At 45.4% G+C, this 18798-nt stretch overlaps 1 protein-coding gene across 1 annotated transcript in view; it reads right to left on the minus strand.

The window, feature by feature from the left end:
- LOC113178273 (protein-tyrosine kinase 2-beta-like) overlaps positions 1 to 18798 on the minus strand; it is a 102503-nt gene that overhangs the window by 13790 nt on the left and 69915 nt on the right. Inside the window, exon 4 of the mRNA XM_077800873.1 lies at positions 14389 to 14629. The gene's annotated coding sequence lies outside the window, so the exon portion shown is untranslated. The remainder of the gene's footprint in view (positions 1 to 14388; positions 14630 to 18798) is intronic.

Here is an 18798-nt window from a genome sequence, read left to right on the forward strand (position 1 = left end):
GGGCATGCTTGAATGAACGTGTTTAAGAAGAAAAAGAGCTAGTAAGTAAAGCAGAAGACATTGAAAAACTGTGGAACCAGAGTGAAGGTGACTTGGATTCTTAGCACTGCTTTTTCCAACTTTTTGTTAAATTTGAAATAATTACAAGATAAAAAGAGAGGAGAGACTCCTATAGGACCTAGTACATGTGAAAGAAAGATACTATATCAAGGGGATAAATAAAACTTCTATCAGGCCAGATAGAGCCTTGCTGCTTTCTGAGGTGTCTGACAGGGGCTGGACAGAGTCCAGCTCTCCGTTTCATGGTTGGTGAAACTTTCCAGGACCTGCTCTGGGCAAGACATTTCCAGGTTTCTTTCTTGGAAGTGAAAGATTCTGTAGAGAAGATAGTGGGGTAACTCTAGGGCCTTGGAGTGGAAATTCATAACTCCTTGCTTAACAGATGCTCATAGAAAGATAGATTTCAGCCCCAGGAAAGGAAGAACTTGGGAGTTCTCTAAGCCCAAACACACTCTCTGGGATGCTGTCCAGTGCTGGGAAGATTCTTATCAGGAACAAACCTGATGCACCAGGGAAACTACCAACATGACTACCACTGGTCACTGAGGTTGTATGGTAAAGAATCTGGCTATTCTCTGACCTTGGTTCTGGGGAAGGAGCCTCTAGACCTTTGGAATTCCCAAGTGATAGGATTGCCTTTGAAATTCATGGTGGGTACCTGGACCACACTTGAATCTATGCTAATGAACGTAGAGGGACCCTAGATGATTTCAGGATGGGTCCTGGTCAACCATGTTTCAGGCTTTCAAGTTGGAAAGACCAACTCTGTGATTAGAGGGTTGGAGCTTTGAGCCACATGATGGCCTGACCTTGAAGGAGGGAAGGAAGCTGGAGATTAAGTTCAGTGTGGCCAATGATTCAATCAACCATCCAAACAGGCCCCCATAATAAACCCTGAGAAAACCCTGGACACTTGTGCTTAGGTGAGCTTCCTGGTTCGTGATGCATCCTAAGGACATGGAAACTTCATATTTTGGATCCTCTTGGACTTTGTGTTATGCATTTCTTCCTTTGACTGGTCAAACTAAAATCATTCATGTGTATGGCACTTTCCTGAGTTCTATGAGTTGGTTTGGTGAAACTTAAGCAGATAGAGGAAACTCCCACATCCATAGTCAGTTGATCAAAAGTGTTGGTGGTCTGGGAATGGTGGAGCCTGCATCTCGAGTCTGAGGGGAGGGGTGTCCTGTGGACTATGCCCCCAACCTGTGAAGACTATATGGACTGCAGAATTTGAATTACAAAATGGGCTAATCCATTAGGCACAGCAGGGAGAAAAAAGAAGATTGATGACCACAGGTGACACAAAAAGAGCAGTTAATATGGAGTTTCTCAAACCAGGGTGTGAATCCAATTCTGACACACTTTTAGCAAGATAGGACAGTCTTCTCCCTGTTGTTCTCTATTGAGCTGCAGAAAGGGTCTTCATTCAAACCATCAGCAACAATCCACACCATTCACACGATGCAGAGCAAGTTAGGGGGTCCAGCATTGGCATGCAGAACCCTCAGCTGTGGAGGAACTTATATTTTGTAGGTAGAAGAAAGTGGTTGAGTTTCAGGGAGGAGTCAGAGAAGGGCAAGCTCGGGGCCTTGGGGCCACCCTCCCTGTGTTTGCTCCTGTAGTGGTCCTGTCTTCTGTGATCCCTGCTGCTCTCTGGTACCTGCACAGCTTCTCAAATGGTGGAAGCAGCAACATGGGTGCTCTACCCACTGCTCCTCACCTGTCACTAATGAGTCAATATTTCTTTCTCTATTAATAAATCCCTCCTTTAAAATGATAGTGCAAGATGCATACCTACTAACTCAATTGCCATATGGAACACAATTTTTTTAAATGGTCTTAGTTTTCTCAGTTGCTCTTTGGATAAGCCCAGGATTTGTTTTTTGCAGGAAGGCCTTGTTTGCCCTGGATGAAGGTTCCAGCCACTCAGCCTGCCCTTGGTTCACAGCCTGGATGTGAGAAGCCTTCTGGTGCTTTCTTGCAAACGTTGGCATTTCCAGGGCTTCTCTTTCTATTTGGCTAATGATAATTTATTTGCTTTACCAAATAGCATGAAGACCTCCTCCAGAAGTCTTCTCCTCTCTCCCCATTCTCTGGATTTTCCTCTTGCAGGTCATAAACAAAGAAAGAATATGTCTGGGTGTCTTGTCCCTAAGAGCAGGAAAACTTACAGTCATACACTACATAGTCAATAATGGACCACATATAGGATAGCAGTCACACAAATTATACCATCTAGTGACATCAGATGTGTGTGTAAGTGTGCTTTACAGGGTTCACATGAGGATGAAATCACCTTGAGATGTATTTCTCCTGTCATTGAGTGACACTGGACTATGCTCCCAAAGAGAAAGGTCATCCAAGCACTATCTTCTCCATTTACTTTCTCTGTCTTTAACCACATCAATCACACTGAGGTACTTCCCCTATAATCTCTGTGGTCTATTTTCTCAGGCTCATCTCTTTTTAGGCATCACCTAATCTTTTTGTTTTCCTTAAGCTTAGTAGACATACTGTATATCAGTGGCTGGATTTTTCAAAACAATGTGATAAATGAGGTCCCCATCATCCTCCACTCTTTCACAAAAAAATGGTCCTTGCCTAAGGTCACATCGCTGATGAGGGATGGCTCACATACAGTGACTGGTCAATAGATAGTCATCAAGGCCTGTCCTTTCATCCTGATTGGATCAATGTCACTGAGCTGCCCTAGCTCCAGAGCTCCAGAGTTCCATGTGGAATGAACTGTGTCACAGCCTATCTTTTCCCCAGCCGATCCTGCATCTCCTGTTCCAGGTGCATCTTGTGAGAGTCCTCGTCCACACTTCTTCCACCCAGGCCTCCAAGCCGGGTCTGCCTCCTGGGAGCCCCACTGGGACTCTGGCCTTTAGACTATGTTCTGGGCTTGATTCAGTTCACCCTCCTTGCTCATTGCCCTACCAAGACCAAATGCTCCTCTTTTTAAAGATGACAAAATTCAACCTTTAATGAATAAGAGCTACTTAAGCCTTGGTTCAAGAGAGTCTTGCTTCAACTTTGTCCAAAAAGGTGTCACTCTGAGATTGAGAACAAATTTAAAGCAAGTGACTTGAGTTGAAAATTCCCATTGGTACCTTGTTTTCTATATGATAATAGGATAAGAACCAAACTTTCTTTAGCATTAGGATTAAAAGGCCCTTTGGAATGTCCCTCCACATGTTCTTCCCAGTCCTGTCTTCCCCTCTTGACCCACAAAGTGCCTAGCCCCAGGGCTGGTCTTTCCACCCTCACCACAGCACGCCATTGCTTTTCTCTGTGCTTGACTACATCATCTTCCTGCCTGGCTCCCTCTGTCTCCTGAATTCTCCTGGAGAAGTCCCAGTCATCCCAGGTATCCTTTAAGGCCCAGTCCACACTTAAGTCCTCTGGAAATCCCTTCCTCACTGCCCTTGACAGAACTCTTGTTTTCTCACTGAGATAACAAAGGACTTTGCTTATGAATCCAGCAAGAAACTGTTATGGATTGAGTTTGTTCCCGCAAAAAGACACATTGGAGTCCTAAACTCTAGTTCTTAGAATGTGACCTTATCTGGAAATAAGGTCTTTGCAGACTACTCAAGCTCAAATGAAAACTTTCTGGTGGGCTCTAATCCAATATGGTCAGTATCCTCCGAAAGGGGGAAATTTGGAAACATAGAGAGAAACACATGCAGTGGAAGTGCCAGGTGAAGATGTGGGATTTGAGTGACACATCTGCAAACCAAGGAATACCAAAGCATGCTGGAAAGTCATCAGATGCTAAGAGGCAAGAGAGGGTTCCCTTAAGGTTTTAGAGGGAGCATGGTCCTGCTGAGGTCTTTCTCTTGGCTTTCCTGCCTCCAGAACTGTGAGATGATCCATTTTCATTGTTTTAAACCACCCTATTGGTGAGACTTTGTGATAGCAGCCCTAGGAAACTAATGAAGTCATTTTTCAATACGAACTAAAACCACAGTCTAGGAGTGACCTTTGATAAGACAAACACCAACTATCATTTTAGTTCTAATTAGTAAATGGTTATGAGAATTTTAAGAAATTTTGTTACCTATCTTAACAGTGATCTTCCAGCGATACCTTTCCAAGTGATGACAATAAAGATTTAAATGTATTTCCAATTATTTTTAGATGTCAGACTAACATTTTCTGGAGTGTGACACTGTACTAAGACTGTCCAGCCTTATGTGGATCACAGATACATAAAGAGCTTAGTGCAGTGGTTGGCATACAGTAGGTGCTTGACCTGGCCCAAAGGTCAAGTCAACATGAAGAGCTGAACTGATTGGCCCAGGAAGTCTGAGACCTGGGGATGGAGCATCTCTCCAATGGCTCAGGCCTTGCCTGAGTGAGTGGGAGCTGGTGCCTAGGCAGAAACCCAGTAGGTAGGGGCCAAAGGAAGGGGCCAGAGCTGTGGTCCCAGAGCTGGGCCGCAGTCACTCAATACCTGCAAGCACCAAGGAAGGGGTGCGGTGTTGAAGAAAACAGTCTTTAGAAAGGGACCCGAGGGGGGCTGGGGTTCTGGCTCCAGAGGTAGAGTGCTCGCCTAGTATGAGTGAGGCACTGGGTTCAATCCTCAGCACCACATAAAGAAAAATAAAAGTAAAATAAAGACATCATGTCCACCTATAACTAAAAAATAAATATTAAAAAGAAAGAAAAGGACCGCGAGGCTATTGGCAAGCTGAAGCCAATACCAGCAGAGGCATGTGAAGGGTGGTAAATGATAAATGATCCTGTGGGACAATCAGGCCATGGTCACAGCTGATGCAGCCATGCCAGCTGGCTGAAAAAAAGAATGAAAAAAAAACACTTCCTTCTGCTCAGAGCAAGAGCCATGAAGGGCTTCAGCCCCAGCACCCCACTCAGCCCAGCAACAGCTTCCTTTTTCCCTTCTGTAGTGAGACCAGAAGTAGGCGCAAGGAAGCCATAAAGAGGGAACAAGAGCTTATCTGTGGCTGACTTACAGTGCATGAGAGGTGCCCCCCCCAAAAAAAAACGCTCTGTTAAAGACAAAACCATTCTATCAAATATTCAGATTTACTAATACACCACCAGGTTGGGCCTTTTGCTAAGTTTTGGAGGAATGATGGATAATGATGGATAATAAAAATTATTATTATAATAATACCAGGTGGATTTCATGTATTTCTTCAAAAATTTCTGCCTGTTAAAGTAATGACTTTCCAATTCACTGTGAAGTCAACATGTAGCATGTGCCTCAGCAGGAGGGGTGGGTGACGTGGGTTACTTCAGTGTGCAGGTAAAGCAGGTTTTTCTCATGTTCAGTGATGGGTCCCAGGCACACATTTTACTATAATGCTCCACAATTGTCATCAACAAGTCTGTACAGGCACCAGTGACATTTGAGGCAAGAAGTTTCTTTGTCATGTGGGTGTGTTCTACACCCATAGCTACAGCCCACTGACAGCCACGCCCGTAAGAGAGAGGGTAACAGAGCTGCTTTTTTGTAGAAGAGCCTTCCAGACAAAGGGTCTAGAAAGCATGGAAGGCCCTGGGTGGGAGGACATGAGGCTCCAGTGTGCTTGGTGCCACAGGAGCCGGGGTGGAGACAGCATGGAGGGAACTGATGGGAGGAAAGATCAGGGAGGCTCTGCCAGGCGTCAGCAAATGTTTTCTGTAAAGGGCAGGGTAGAAGATATCTGAGGCTTTGTGGACCATAGGATATCTGTTGCAAATACCCAACGCTGTTACTGTAGCTCAAAAGAGCCATAGATAGTACATGAGTGTGGCTGTGGTCCAATAAAACTGTATTTACAAAATTGAGAGCAACGAGCTGTATTTGGCTTGCAAAACAATGATTGCTTCTAAACCCTGTTGTGAACCAAGGTGATACTGAAGATTTTGAGTGAGATAAGGAGCCTCTGGAGAGTTTAAAGCAGAGCAATAATATGATCTAATCTATGCTTTAAACATGTCCCTCTAATTGACCTGTGTTTTAAAAATTCACCATAGCTTCTGCCTATAGGGTGGAGCATGTGGGGCTAACGGCAGAGCAGTTAGCAGGCAAATGAGTTATTCCAGACAAGAGATCCTGAAGGCTTGGACCAAGAAAGAGGCAATGAATGGTTGAAGGGAGTCAGAATCTGGGTGTTTGTGATGGTGGAGCCTGACAGGACTTCCTAATGGACTGAATAGAGTCTGAGAGAATAAACAAAGTCATTACAGCTATAAGGCCTGAGACATGGTTGGCAAAGAGTGGAGCTACCAGGTAAGGGAAAAGACTGAGGAGAATACCGGTGGTGATGTTTGATTCTGCACATATGGTCAGTGGAGATGGCAACCTGGCAGGTGGGGAAGAGACTGGGAGTCATGGGAGACTGGAGTCAGAAGTATATATGTGGCAACACTTAGGTTAGAATCATAGGTAGGGGAACTGGAGGAGATCACCTGAAGAGTGACAAGGCAACACCCTAGGGGGTCACATGCTTGGCAACATCACAGGAAGCCTCACATTAGGGCACACAACCTGCAGATGGCCAGCAGCTGAGAATTCTGGGAAGTGGAGAGGAGGGGTAGACTTGTGTCAGCCAAGTTCAACGGTCAGTTCCAACGCCAGTTGTGCGTCTGGGTGGAGTGTGTGCAGAGAGCTCACACTTAGGTCTGTACATCTGTATGTCCTGGTCTGTGCTAGCCTACATACAGAAACCAGTGACAAACACAGCGATACTGAGAGACAGCTATCAAGAATAGAAGAATGGGGTCCCCCAAAGTATGCCTATGTCCTAACCACCAGAACCTTAAGGTGACCTCATTTGGAAAATGGGTCTATATAGATGTAACTGAGTTAAGAATTTCAAGATGAGGTCATTCTGGACTGAGGTCATTCTGGCTCCTAACCTGTATGGGAATGTTCTTATAAAAGACCCACAGGGAGAAGGGGTGTGTGTGAAGACACAGGCAGAGAATGGAGCAATTCTGTCATTAGCCAAGGAACACTTGGACTATCAGAAGCTGAAGAGGCAGAGAAGGATCTGTCCTAGAGCCCTCAGAGAGACCAAGGCCCAACTGACACCTTGATTTGGGACTTCCAGCCTCCAGAATGGCAAAGGAACCATTCCTATGTTTTTGAAGCCCCAAGTTTGTAGTAATATATTATGACTGAAATAGGAAACTGATTCAAAGGCCATCTGAGTTCCATGTCCTCAACACATAAGCAATAATTTTTTTAAAAAAGTGATAGAACAAAATAATAAAAGTTAGCATAACTTATCACTCTGAAAGCATTAAGTTTGAGGTAATAAAAGCCTTTAACAAGGACATTTAGCAAAGCATCCACCAGGTTAGAAACAGAAGCGAAAGCATTGACACCTGACTGCTAATTTGTCGATGTCATGAATCTAAGCATACAGATAAACAGAGGGACCCAGAACTCTGCATGTTTGCCTTGTGCTTGCCTCAGTAGGTGTCTGTGTGGGTGGGTGGACAGGAGCACTCACAGGAAATGGGGAGGGTGCAGAGAGGAGGAGGCCTGTGAGTGTGCCTCTTTTATATTATTCTGAGTCTCTGTGTGGTACCAGCTTGTGGCTTCCTGGCTGACCCTTTCCTCTCCTATTCCAGTGATGTTCGCATGCATGGGGGGTTGGCCTTCTATAATTCCATCTATTCTCATTAGGGTAGGTTTTCTTTTAGGACAGGTAGCCCTCCCCTCCTTTCCTCTTGTACCCCAACCTTGCATCCCAAACTTGAGGCCTTGCCTTAGCTGCATCTGAATGAAGGCAGCAGGAATGCTCTGGAAACCAAGAACCTGGACCAATGGTCTGAAGGCCAGACTGCTCCTCCAAACCCAGGGAGCTGCTGGCCCTGTGTCTCTGTCCCTTGGGCTGCTGAAACAACATACCACAGACAGGGCAGCCTAGACAACACTTCTTATAGTTCTGGAGGCTGAGAAGTCCAAGATCAAGGTGTCAGTTCTTGGTGAGGGTCCACTTACTGGCTTACAGACAGCTGCCTTCTTGCTGTGTCTCCCATGGCTAAGACAGAGTGTGCTCTGGCCTCTCTTCATCTTATAAGGGCACTAATCCTATAATGGGGGCCCCACCCTCATGGTCTTATCTAAATCTAATTACCTCATATCTTAGTCTGTTCCTGTTGCTATAACAAAATACCTTAAGAGGGATAATTATAAACAACAGAGAATTACTGCTCACAGACCCGGAGGCTGGGAAGTCCAAGATCAAGGTACCAGCAGATTCATGTTCTGGTGAAGGTTCCAAGATGGTGCCTTCTTGCTGCATCCTCACACAGCAGAGAAGGGAAGAGGGTGCTTCCTTCAACCTCTTTGTAAGGGCACTAATCTCATTCATGGGGCCATAACTTTTGATGCTGTCACATTCAGTATTAGGTTCAATGTAGCCTTTTGACCAAGTAGCTCCCAAAGGCCCCACCTCCAAATGCCACCACATCAGGGGCCAGGACTTTACCATGTAAATTGGGGAGAAAACAATCATCCAGTCCATAGCACACTGTGCCACATTAGGTGAGTGGTTTAAGCTTGAAGCTAAGTTGGATGGGTAGCTGATGGTGTCACACAAGCATAGGGCACACTTGGAAACTCGACTCTGCCCTCATCCTGTGCCAGGGCAACCACACCCAGGGACCATGCCTGCAAAGCAGAGACTCTGCTGTGGGTGGGAGGAATGCATCTGGAAGGACAGGAAGGACACAGAATGGCTTTAGTTCCTGCCCCTCCTGGGGATGCAAATATGAATTCCCAGTGCAGTGATGCTTCAGGAAAAAAATGAAGATGGATCTCAAATGTGGCTTTTCAGCCTAGTGGAGGCTGACTGAGAGACAGGTTAGGAGTTGGGGTCCTGCCGGCAATTCTACATTGCACCATATCATGGACAAATGCCCACTCTTTGCTTACTGCCCTCCTAAGAGAGAAACAGATGGTCTGATGATAGGGTTGCACACATGCAGAGAGTGGGTCTGCTGGTGACAGCCAGAGGGAGAAGACACCACAAAGCAGGCAGTCAGTGTGCCAGGCATGGGGAGGACAGAACATGGCATTTAGAAACAGGTGACCAAACAATTCAACCTCACATGCATCGTACTTTGGGGATTAGCAGGGACATTCCTAATGGTTATCCCTGGACATTATGTGTAAGCTGGGACTGAGACAAACCAGAACATATAGTCATCCCTCCCACCCAAAAGAGAATGAGAAGAAAAGGAGAGGGAGAAGGGGAGAGAGAGGAGGGGGACTGCGTGCGTGTAATCATGATCATGAAGGAGACGTCCCATGTGGGCACGTCTAGGAGATGCTCTGCCAGTTGTTTTCAGAATGTCATTTTAGCCTCTTTCCCAGAAAGCAAATTAGCATGTTTTAAGAAAATAGAATGATATAAGCCTCTGCTTGCTATAGAGATTCAAAGCTCCCAAACAAACACAATTTCCTCTGAATACCAAACCAAAGGGAAGTGGAAAATCAAGAAGAGCCAAGTATGGTTTTCATTTGGCACATTGCTGAGTCTCTCCAGCACCTTCCTGATTTCTTAGGGGTCCTAGGAACCAAATCCAAGGAGTACTTTTGTGGTTTTGAATGGGGCAAGCATCATGAGTCTATTGTATTTGCATAGAAGTAAGTTGGGAATAAAGATAACTCTACAAAGTCAGCAAGTACGCCTGGAATAACCATGTTTTGGAAACATGCCCTGGCAGGGGATGTGCCAGGGTGAATCTCCATTGCTTCTATTTGATCAGATGCAGCCAAATGGGGGTGTTGGAATTTCAGGAGTGCTCTTATGGAAGGACATGTGCTTGGCAAATCCGGAAGTGCTGGCAGCATTTTGAGTACTGGGAGGATGGTGAAAGAAGATATGGAGCTGCATATGAAAAACTGGTTGAAGTCAAAGCCAAGCTAGGGAAAGAAGGCTGTCAGGAAATAGAGGGAAGGAGACACTGATCCAGGAGAATCTCAGTCAAGGATGCCAGGCCTGGGTTCCCTATTGGACATTTCCTACTGGATACCTCTAGTGGACTCTGAATAGCAAAGCTAGTCCTTGATGTTCAGACCCAACTCTTCTGTGTTATTTCTTCTCCTCAGCCCTGTTTCTTCCTGTCAGAGCTTTGGCCTCAGTTTGTAATAGTTTGTGCTTTGGTTTGAGTCAATTTTGGTCTCACCCTTGGCCAGGAAGCCCTGTGAAAGCAGAGAGTGTACCTGTGTTTAGGGGTACTTTGCTGCCCCAGGCCACGGCCAGCATGGTGCCAGGCATGGGCACCCAACTCTGTTCGTGGAATGGAAGATGGAATTATTCAAGAGTCTTTCCACAGTGACCTCATCCACAGCCACGGTTTCAACCACCGCCTTGAGGTTGACCACACTTGATTGTCTGTGCCCACACTAGTTCTCCCCTCCAGAACATGCACCAATGGTTACTCAACATTTCCATGTGAAAGTGATAAAGCACCTCAATCACACTGAAAGATCTGTAACTGAGCTGAGGAACACATCACTCCCCACCCAGTCTCACCTCCAGTGTTCCTCATCTTAGGGAGAGGGCCCTGTACACCTGAACCAGGGCTGCCACTCTTCACACCTTCCTATCCCTCATTCCTGCACCTCCCATCCATCACCAAAGCCTGTCACTTCCATCTCCTACAGTCTCTGGATATCGATTAAATTACATCAGCCTCTTCCCACAAGGGATGGAGTAAAGAGCAAAATTTAACATGTTTTAAGAAGTCAATCTTAAGGAACTCTCAGCCTCCAACCTGCCATGTACCTTTCCACTCGAGGACTACCACATGTGGTATTGCATGGGCTGTGACTTTGTTTCTCTTGCTTTCTCCTCTTTCCTTCACTTCATGGTCAAAATTGTAAAACGCTAGTTATTCTCATCACCTCTACTCAACCATCATTGTACAATGACTCCTGCCCCCATCTCTCCACTGGAACTGCCCAGCAAAGAGTCACCCATGGCACCTGTGGCTGAAGGCAATGACCCTATTTCTGCCCTCCCCTGACTTGACTTCTCTGAGTACCTAACATTGCTAAACACTTCTTCCTTAAAGCCCTTGGCCTGTGGCCCCCTGGCCCCTGACTGGTTCTCTCAGTTCTCTTCATTTTTTTTTGTCTCTTCTTTTCCTTCATTTGCTTCCTTTTCTTCCTCAGTCCTCTGGAAATTGACTTCCCCGGGTTTCCCAACTGGAACTCTTGCTCTTGCTGAACTCAACCTCCATGGATGAGTCTGCTCTCTTGCCTGGCATCCATTGCATGACAATGCCAAATCCTTACCTCCAAGTCCTTTCTCCCTCCTAAGCTCCAGGCCCACATTTTGCTGTGGAGGTGCTTCAAACACACCACAAATGGAGCTGGAATCTCAAGGCCCTTCCTTTCTCTGCTCCTATCTCAATGAATGGTGCCAGCTCCCATTCAGCTGCCCAGGCAAGAGCTTGAGTCATCCTTGTCTCCTTCCTTTCTTTCCCTCCCTACATCCAGTTAATCATCAAATTCTGTTGACTCTGCCTCCCGAGACACACTCAGATCTGTTGACTTATCTGTTCCCAGGGATGCTCCCTTAGTTCAGGTCCTCATCAGTTCCCTCCCACACAACAGCCACCACTTCCTAACCCACTTCCCATTTGCCAGCTTCTTTCTCTAACCCTTTGTGTTCTGCTGCCAGGATTTGGGGAGAAAAGTTCCCTAAATGATTTTTCAGAAGACTAGTAGACCAACTTTTAAAAGAGCATTTAGAGCATTTCTTTAGGCCAATAAGAAACAGCTAGGTAGAAAACAATACTTCTGTGCCCCTGTCTCAAAGACTCACTGGGCATATTAGCTTATTAAAGGTTCTGAGAAAGCTTGCTATAAAAGAATCCGTTCAGAATTGTTTAACCAAGTATCTTCTAAGCTTCCTTGAGATAAGACCCTTTCTCCAGGGCAACCTCATTAACATCTTTCAGAACACCATGTGCTATTTTAAAACACTAATGTGGTTGTCTTCTCAGTTTGAAAATAAGAAAGCTGAATGGATAAATACCCAAATAAGACAACTTGAACTTCATTCTCTGGGCAATTAGTGATCCTCTGAGGTTTTTGAGCAGGGTAATCACCTAATATCCATCCATGCAACCAATATTTCCAATTATTTGAGACCCTGTTGTGCACTAGGTACATTTCATCTACCATCTCCAATCCTACAGCAAAGCTGCAGATGGCCATGGTCCCCAGGGGGCAGACTGAAGTGCAGATGGGTTAAGCATTTAGACCCAAGGCCACACACCACTAAGGGTAGGACAGCTCATGGCTGGAAGTTCAAGTGGCTTTATGGCCACAGCTGTTTGTAATAGTCAGTGACATTAGAAGGTGACCTTTAGCCTGCAGGAGACACTGGAAGCAGGAAAAGTCAAAACTTGGATAGAAACTCCTAGAAGGCAATTACTTCTCTCGGTTGTTGCTGCTGCCTCTCCTTTGTCCCCACACTCCTCCAGATGATGCCCCCAGAACTGGTAGCCATTCTTGAGCTTGGGCCTTACTGCCCTTTCTGTAGGCTTCCTGCTCTTCCTCCCCTTATACACCTACCAGGTCATCACACAACTCTAAGAAAATCTCTCTCCCCCTTCTTAAAAACTAGGTGCTGTTCCCCAGTGCCTGCCCAACTCCAAATTTCTAACCTGATGTTCTAGGCCTCCATTATCTGCCCTCAATTTCTACCTTGGCCTTGACTTGAGATGCTTTTCTAAATAAATCTAATGCTTCCATCAAGCCAGACTATCCACCATCCAGCAGCCTCCCAGCCTCTATCTGTGTTGCTCCATTCTTACCCAAGAGTCTATGCTTTAAATCTCACCCATCTTTCAGGGCCCTTCTCACTGTTAATTCCATAAAACCTGTCCCAAGCTGAACCAACCAGATGTCCTCTGCTTCTCAGCACAAAAGGTCAATGAGGTGCTCCTCAAACTTGAAGATCAGGTTAACTTCTGAAAATTATGCTAGTGAGGCTCACAGTGGATGGTATCATCTATGTATGAAAATGACATACCTGAAGGAAGACTCACGAAGAGGACAGTAAAGAAGATAGGAAAGTGTCCCCTGGAAGAAGGGGTCCAGGTCTTATACTCAGGCACATTTATGATCCCATATCAGAAACCATATGACAAGTAATCAAGGCTCTAATCAAATCAGTTACAGGAAACAGAAGGAGTCAACCGAGGCAGAATCAACAATGGTAACTGGCCAACACAGTGAGCTAATCAATTACACTCTGCTCTGGTGTGCAGAGGCAGGTGCATGCTGTAACAGACAGCAGGCGGGATGGTGACGTGGCCAAGCTGCCACAGCACCAACCAAAGGAACCACTCACAGAATTGAGAGGCACGGGTTTTCAGGACACAGGAAGGGTTGGCAATGCCATGGGGAAGAGCTCAGGCAGCTGTCCCAGAGCTGGTGCCTTTCCTCCGAGTTCCCTTCTTCCTTGTTCAAATCACAAATCCTCCAAGCAGCCTTCTGAGAACCCATTTGACTTTCCCTTCCATTATCAATAAGGAATGTTCTGGGCAGAGGAAAGATGCATCCTCACTGAATCCATCTCTTGGGGCCATTAGAGGATTTAATGAGATCATGAGTATACAAAGACACACCTAATTGCTCCCATGTAGCCATTGTTCAATACATGTAGGTGGTGAAATCAGCCAGTATACTGGAACTCTGCTTTTAATGACAATTTCATATAGACTTAGTAAAGTTGAACTGAATTCCTGGTATCTAGACGCCTTGATGAGGTGGGTACCTGGATCTGTTAACAGATTTTAGTACCCTAAGTAAGAATAAGCCCATTGAGCTGTTGCTCTGGCAAAAGAGCCTGGTGACGCCCATCTAGCCCAGGGCATCTGTAGCTCATTACCATCCTCTAAATGCCCCACCAGCTCCATCCTCTCAATGTCCAGCAGAAATCTTAGATAGCTTTTTTTTTTTTTTTTGAAAATGTAATCACTTGCATATGCCTCTAATTCCAATTACATTGGAGAGTATTTGAGGGGGCTTTTATGTCCTTTGCAGAGACTCAAATGTCATAAATACTTAAGAAGTTGAAATGAATTGAACAAAGACCAAACAAACAATCAGGGTTTCAAACCAAGGCTGTAGCATCTGTCCCCCAAGCCCCTAGGGAAGTGGAGTTGCACACCTGGAGAGGAGTTTGGCCACATCAGCTGAGAACATCTCTCCTGATGCCAACTTCCCTCTGCCAGGCAGTACAGGAGAGCCTGCTGGGCTGAAGGAGTGCTGCTCAACTGTCCAGGAAGCAGAGGGCAGAACAGACAAATAGAGTGCACAGGTCTCCAGCTTACCTGGATCTCTGTCTGCACAGTGCATTTGACCAGTTTGAAGTTCTTCCCATGGTTGAAGCTGTTGCTTTAGAAGCAAACCTTGAGGATGCACACATCTCCCTTTTCCATGTCGACTGCTACCACCACCATGGGCTCTGGGGGGCCCTCAGGCCAGTGTAATGTGCCCACCTTTACTCAGCTCAGGGGCTTGAACACCCTGGATATCCTCTCAGACAGCAGCTGGGCCCAGCACATCTCAGTCCTGTGGAGACAACAGAGAGATAGTACTGAAATGAGTGCCTAGAAGCCCTCATGCCTTAGCCCCCCAGGTGCAACCACCAAGCAAATGACCTATTCTGCTCTTCCTGAAAACTCCCCTAAAGGCATTCAGCATTCTTGGATGGTCTTGGGAAGCTACAGCAGGTGGAAGCAGGGTGCATGAACATTCAGGTATAAAATCTGGACTTGGAGCTTCCAAGCATGCCAGCCCTCTCCTCTGGAAGCCCCCTCTACCTCCCATTTCTCCCCCCACAATGGCTCCTAGGCAAGGGTCCCACACAGAGCAAATGCAGCTGGGAGAGGAGGAAGCCACAGCCTGGTTCAAAGGCACAGTGGAGCAGAAAAATAAGAAGTGGGGCAGGAGAAAATAGCAAGAAAGAAACATGGACAAGAGGGAGAAAGCAGAGAAGAGACAGAGTTGGAGAATGGACAGCTCTGAGGGACCTGGAACAGAGAAGGCAAGAGAGGGGATAGATGGTGAACCTGGCTTTTGAATGATGGCCTGACCGTCCACAGCCTCAGCTGCTAGCCAGAGGTTTCATGATAGGAAGCCTGGATCCCCCAGGGACTCATCAAATAGAGCATACCTCAGCACATGAAGGACAATTCCCACCCTCTCTCCAGTATGTATGAAAGTGTATTCTGTAGGGTGGGAGGAGCTGGACTCTAAGATTAATCCAGTTCTCATGATAGCCTAGCTTGATGCAGATCAAGCTATAAGAATCCTATGAATCTGTAGTTCACCCCAAATTTCAGCAAACTGATCCTGTCTTCTGGATCCAATAAGACTTCCAAGGACCTACTTTTTAGAGGTCTAAACAGGGTTGTCCAAAAGAAGTGATGGAAATGCTTTGGATTGATGGTGTCAACTGAAGCTCTATATTGGGGTTACCTGGGAAGTTTTAAAGAACACTAACTCTGGGTCCTGTCTACAGAAGGGCAACTGAGGTCTGAACACTAGTATATTTTAAATTTCTAGGAGTGTCCTAACATTCACCTGGAGTTAGCTTAGCTCTCATGGTGAAATCTACAGTTACAGAAAAAGATCTCAAAAGATACTATGATATGGAGGGAAAATTTCTGGACCAGAAGTTGGGGGAAACATGATGGAGTTGGCCATATTAAAAAACAAATGTGGGGTCAAATATTTAAAAAGTGGAATTATAGCCTATGATTTAAAAATAAAATTAAACATACTATGCTGGGCACTAGTTAAAAAAAGATTTAGACAGCAGCTTTGAGGAACCATTTATTTTAAAAAGCAAATATGTACTAGGAAGGTTCAAAGAGGTATTGTAATGATGAGGAGAAGAGCAGGGCTTGTCCCTCAGCTGAGGGGCACACAGGCTCAGAGTTCTCAGGGCAGCTACATATACATGAACATCTTTATGTACATATCTATACACCATCCACCCAGCATCATGGAAGTATCCACTCCATCTTCCCAGAGACATCACTGAACACATCCAGGTGCCAGTGTCTGCCGTGCAGTGGGATGGATCTCAGTTCCCCTTGACCTGCCACAAGGAATCTAGGGGAGGTCATTTGAGAGGTGATCCCAGGAAATACCACTTGGAGAGTATGGAATGTGTGAAGGTAAGGCAAGATAGCTACGAAAGAGCTCTCTGGTGAGGGATCACTTGAACAGCTTAATTAATTCTGCTGGGAATCCTGGGAGCCTGACAGAATACACCCACCCAGACCTGGGACATTTACACTCTGCTTCATACAGCCATTGTCCCCAGCATTTCCAGTCAGTTCCACAAAAGGGAGAACAGAGAAATTCCTTAACAAAGATGCAGAGCTGGCAGCTTGACCTTATGGATAGGATCAGTCAGGATCATTTTTACAAGGGACCCAAGAGAACTCTGTCACCCTCTTTCTGCCACATGTATCAGCAGGAAGAAGGCCCCCATCAGAACCTGAGCATGCTCACACCTGATCTTTGACTTCCAGCCTCCAGTACTGTGGGAAATAAATGCTTGTTGTTCTAGTCACCCGGTCTATGGTACTTTGTATAATGGCCCAAACTAAGACAGAACTCCTAGGACTCTAAAATGAAAGCCAACAGCCTGGCTTCCCAATGGCCACTGGGAAACCTGGACGCCTGTAATGCTGCAATGCCATGCTTGTAAGAACATGCTCTCAAAGCTGGAAAGAAGGGCACTCTACCCATATCTGCTGCTTATACCGCATGCTCCCAGATAGCCTCCATGAAGGGAATTGGTGTTTCTGAAGCTTTGGGAGCCCTAAGAGATGTCACCTCAACCCAGCCAGCATTCTTACCAAAGGGTGATGCTCCAGTGAGCACACACAAGACACTTCAGTGACTTCCTAAAATATCCTGGTAAGAATATGAGAGAGAATGTTTTAGGAATAAAATGTCTATAGAATTCAGAGATCTCACTGGTAGGATCTGGGTAAACTCCATCTTCAGTGTTATATGTATCTACTGGCAGGTGGAGTGTGGAAGCATAGTGGTGTGGGACAGTTAGAAGTCCATGCCTGGGACAGGGACAGGGCAAAGTCTGAGGGGACAATATTAGAACCTACAGGTGCTTCTTTGCCTAAGCTGCTACAGATGATGGTAAAAAAGCAGACAGTGCTTTTAAACTCGAGAGAAAACAGAACACAAGAAGGTGGAGCAACAGGAACTCCCCTTTACTGCTGGTGGGAATGCAGCATGATGCTGCCATTTTGAAAAACAGCCTCACAGTTTCCTACAAAACTAGACATGCTCTGATGATAAGATCTAGCAATCACACCACTTAGTATTTACACTAAGGGACTGCAAACACATGTCCATACAAAAATGTACACAGGGATAATTGTAATAGTATTACTCATAACTGCCAAAAGGTTGAAGTAACCAAGATGCCCTTCAGTAGGTGAATGAATAAACAAACTGTGGTACATCCACACAATGAAATATAAGAACTAAAACCAAATGAGTTTTGGAGCCACAAAGTACATGGAAGAACCTTAAAAATTTATTTTTAAGTAAAAATGTCAATCTTAAAAAGCTACAAAGTAGAATTCCAACTGTATGACATTGCAGAAAAATAAAAGTATAAAGACAGTGAAAAGATCAATGGTTTCCAGGGTTAGGGGAAAGGGAAAGATGAATAGGTGGAGAATGAACAATTTTTAGCAGTGAAACTATTCACTATGGTAGTTTAATGGTGAATACAGGTATTTATGCTTCTGTCCAAAAAATAGGAAGTACAGCATCAGGAGTGAGCCCTAGTGTAAACTATGCACTTTGCTTCTTCAAGGGTGCCCCAAACTCTCACTAGTAGATACAGATCTGTAATGAACTCCCCAAACTCTCTGAAGCAGAGTACCTGAGAGGAGTCACACAAGAAAGATCCAGGCTACCTGTCCTTGGGGTCTTGGAGAACTCACCCCTCTACACTCCCCATGCTCACTCTGCCTGTGTTTGGGTTCCACCTCACTTTCTGACTACCTCCAGGACCTAAAACAAGTATCTTAACCTCTCTTTGCCTCATTTTCCACATCTATACAATGGGGACAGGGCTACCAGCCCTGTTTTACTTTTGGAAAGGTTGTGAAAATGAAGTGGAAAAAAATGATGTTCATTAACAGCATCCAATGGCAAGTCTCATCACAGTTATTAGTTGCCTATTTTCCAAAATCTTGCATGTGATCCTGTTATGGTTTGGATGTGAGGTGTTCCCCAAAAACTCATGTGTGACACAATGCAAGAAGGTTCAGAGGAGAAATAATTGGGGTTTGAGAAGCTTAACCCAATCAGTAAATTAATTCCCTGAGAGGGATTAACTAAGAGGTAACTGAATATGGGTAGGATGTGGCTGGAGGAGGTGGGCATTGGGGGCGTGCCTTTGAGGTATATATTTAGTATCTGGTGAGTGGAGTCTCTCTCTGCTTCCCAATGGTCATGTGAGCCTCATCCCTCTATCACAGTCTTCTGCCATGTTGGTCTACCTCACATCCAGCCCCTAAGAATGGAGCTGGCTGTCTATGGGCTCAGACCTCTGACACCATGAGCCCCAAATAAACTTTTTCTCCTCTACAATTTTTCTGGTCAGGTCTTTTAGTCACAACAGTGAAAAAGCTGACTAAAACAATTCCCATATTTTGTTCCTCCTGCCAATGGCTCTCTATAACGAA

Source organism: Urocitellus parryii, chromosome 7, assembly GCF_045843805.1.
Source record: "Urocitellus parryii isolate mUroPar1 chromosome 7, mUroPar1.hap1, whole genome shotgun sequence".
Lineage (NCBI taxonomy): Eukaryota > Metazoa > Chordata > Mammalia > Rodentia > Sciuridae > Urocitellus > Urocitellus parryii.